Consider the following 3,743-nt stretch of genomic DNA (forward strand, 5'->3'; position numbering starts at 1 on the left):
CCAAGGCCAATTTGATTTAATTGTTTCTTATACTACTTTAGCTGTCCAGGGCATGTTCTAGGTGGGTGAACCAGAGACATGTTTCCTGATTCACTCTTTTCAGCTGCCACCTGGTAGATTGGCACAGATACAGGCAACCCTGTATGCACATGGGAGTTACCCTGCTCCCTCTGGAACAAAGAGAGGGATGCTCAAGGGGAACACAGACTGCCTCCACACCATGCTGGGAGGAGTGGGGGAAGGGCCAGCAACTTCTCCTACCATTAACACTGCATTTTCTTAATTCAGCACTCACCCAGTTACTGCAACCCTTTAACTCCTCTCCAGAGTTTGAGGAAGATGGATCTGCCAGTTTGGCTAGTTGTTCAAAGATTCTGGGGGGAAAGGCACCCTAGAGCATCTTATACCACCATCTTGGTCAACCAGAAGTACTGAGAACTGACTTTTAATTAGGAAATGAGAGGATTAACACATAGATACTCACCAAGAAAGAACAGGAGAATAAATAGGAAGATAAGTGATTAGCTTTTGATTACACTGATTGATATGGAGGACATCAATTTTCTATGCACCCCTGTTAAGGGAAGAGTGTTGTGTTATCCCCAACCTGTTTGGTGGTAGGGTTTACCTGGGTTCAAGTATGTCTAGTGTTCCTAGTGTTCTTAATTTCATTTTAAAAATAACAGATGCATTCATTTTTCATTCTTTACTGAGCATCTATCAACAAGCATCTATATGCCAGGCACTGTTCTAGATACTGGGGATACAGCAGTGACCAAAGCAAAGTCCCTGACTTCATGTAGCTTGCATTCTAATACACTATAATTTTAATATAACGAAAAACTGTGGGTACGTTGAAAATTCAGATTTGCGAAATAGTCACCTATATGCACATACATCTCAATAAAAAAACATAGTATACAGTTGTGATCCTTATCTTGTTTACCTACCCTCCTTTCCTGGGAATTAAGCCAAGATGACAAAGGCAAAGTCTTCCGCCACAACAGCAAAGAATTGAGCCAATTCCTGTGCCAGTTCTGGTGTCTTCTTTGTGGTCTTATTCTGTGTCAGATGGATTGACATTTCACAAAGCCCAATTACTCTTCTCTGTGGAGCTATCCTCCTCCACAGAGAAGCTGCCCCCACACCAGCCCAGGTGCAGGAACCCACCCACAGTCTCTGACTTGCTCAACTTCTCAGTGTCCTCAAAATCTTCCTTTTATACCCCATTTCTTCACATGACTTCTTTGAATTGCATGTTCTTAAACATTACCAGCAGTGTAGATCTACCCTCTTGAATTCACAATCCATCCTGATTGTTGAGTGGAAAACAGCAATTCCTGGCCCTTTTTTGGAGGGGAGGGGGAAGAAGGGAGGTTATTAACTCTTCAGGCCACCACTCTGTTATTCAAAGGTAGAAACTAATTTCCAGAACGTTACAAAATGATTCCTATCGTTCAAATATCCCTTCCTCACCCCATCACCTGTAAAGTTTTTAAAAATACAAATAACACCCCAAGAGATTCTGATCCAGTAAGTCTCAGGTAGGACACAGTTATATTATTTTTTTAAGAACATGGGCCATTCAGATGTACATGTGGGTGTGAGATCATTGCCCAAATATCTGGTTAATTAAAATACACTTACTGCAGTAACCTCTTCACAATTCAACTTTTCCTCGCATGCGCTTAGCCACCTACTTCCCCAGTCTTCATCCTATCACCTTCCACTCTGAGCATTTGTAATTGTGACCATACATATGTCGCATCATTCAAGTTCTGTCCCACTCCCAACCCATTTATTTTCCTAAATGGTCTTAGCCCATGCACTGCTTCTATTTGATTCTTCTTATTACATTATTTCTAATCTACCTATATTAGATTCTTCCCAAATTAAGGGTGATGCCATTCTCTAGGCTAGACTTGATTTTTAGATCTTTTAAAATAAGCAATGAGGCAAAAATTAATCTAGAAATCAAGGTGTTATTCCATTGCCCCTAAAATACCAGTTCAAAACAATTTTATAGAACACTCTGGGTCTGGACCGGGGCATGGGCACTAAAGGCTCTCTTAGCTCCCTGGGAAAAACCCTGAGAGGAAGTGTGAGAAGAAATTATAAGAAAAGGCAGCCCAACTATGGATTGTTGGATAGCCCTATTCTCCTGTCATCAAGGTCTGGATCAAACCAACAGGTAATAGCTGGAGCAGAAAAGGAGAAAGATGGTAGAACTGTTACCAGCTTGTGTGGTGGATTGTGGCACTGGGTACACAAAACTGGAACATGCTGGAAATACAGAACCATAGTTTATTATCCCTGTGTGTATTACTACCAAGGAATCAGAAAATGTGGAAAATGTGGACAATCAAGCTTAAATGAGGATGATGTAAAGTGTTATGTCCCAGACTACTTTACTGGGGATGAAGCAATAGAAGGAGCCACATGTCATGAAGTGCCCAATCCATCATGGTATAGTTGAAGACAGTGACATGATGGAAAGGTTTACGTAGCAAATGATCTCTAAATACTTAAAGCAGAACCTGAAAATTATTACTTTTTTTTGACCAAACCTCCACTAAATACTCCAGAAAACAGACTATACTACTGAAATAAATATTTTGAGTCCTTCAGGATTACAGGCTAGTACATAGCTGTGCACTAGCAGCCTACTAGACACCAAGACAAGTAGGAAAATAGACATTGACTCACATGGCAATTGATAGTGAAGATGATGTCACTCCTGTCCCTCCTATGATTGAAAGATATGTGACTGGCATTGCAGAAAGCATGCCCCAATCACAGGGCAAGTGATAACATAGTTCATTCAGCAACTGCTGAGAAACCAAGAAGTAGAAACTCTTCCAAAGGAATCCCTGGAAACAGCTATGGCAGTAAAGGAACACTAGAGTTATGTCTGCCCAGATTTAGTAAAAGAATTTAGCAAGTACAACACAGATGGGCTAAGTGGAATCAAGGCAATCTCAAAGAAAGAATTTTCTATTGATGTTGGTATGAGAGAGTCTGCGACCTGAAATCTTTCTTCATCCAGAATGTACTAATCCACACCTCACACAGTCTACCTAAGAAGTAGCAGATGAAACAATTCAGAATTATCTTATTGATGCCAGATGTCCTGTCTATAAGAATATTGCCCTCACTGAACTAGATATGCAGGGACTTTGAGCACTGCTTTCATCCTTCAAGGAAAAAAAGTGAATAATAAAAAGACAAATTTTTAAAATAGCCTCATGACACATGGTTTTACTAATTCATGGGACAGGGGATGCTAGTAATTATGAATTGCTACCTTCTCCACACACACACACACACACACACACACACACCGAAAAGGGGGGTGGGGTGGGTTTGTTGCAAGCACTTTTAGAACTAAGAAGAAAGTAATTTGGATTAAATTTAATGACTTGTACTCTGTGTTTTGCTAAAAAAAAAATGATAATAAAGACAAGACTGTTGGACAATTAAATTAAAAGGCAATGTTAAAAAATAAATAAAATAAAGTAAATAAAAATAAAATTTTAAAAAAAGCAACGTTACACAACATTCAGGTATTACCACACTGGATTCAGCCTCTGCTTATTGATATTTCTTCTTTGTCTCATGTCAGCAGGAGGAACTGACACAATATGTGAAGGGCAGACACAGAGGGTGGTGTCATGTGTGCAAACAGATGTCTTCTTCTAAGGGAGAAGATGTTCTGACCCCTATCTCTCCTATGGGAGTAATGA

The 3,743-nt window shown here is 40.0% G+C and overlaps 1 pseudogene; it reads left to right on the forward strand.

Annotated features, from left to right (window-relative positions):
* The first annotated feature begins 2,050 nt into the window (after positions 1-2,050).
* On the forward strand, positions 2,051-3,180 carry LOC119514075 (annotated as a pseudogene).
* Positions 3,181-3,743: the final 563 nt, after the last annotated feature.

Source organism: Choloepus didactylus, chromosome 1 (genome assembly GCF_015220235.1).
Source record: "Choloepus didactylus isolate mChoDid1 chromosome 1, mChoDid1.pri, whole genome shotgun sequence".
Taxonomy (NCBI): domain Eukaryota; kingdom Metazoa; phylum Chordata; class Mammalia; order Pilosa; family Megalonychidae; genus Choloepus; species Choloepus didactylus.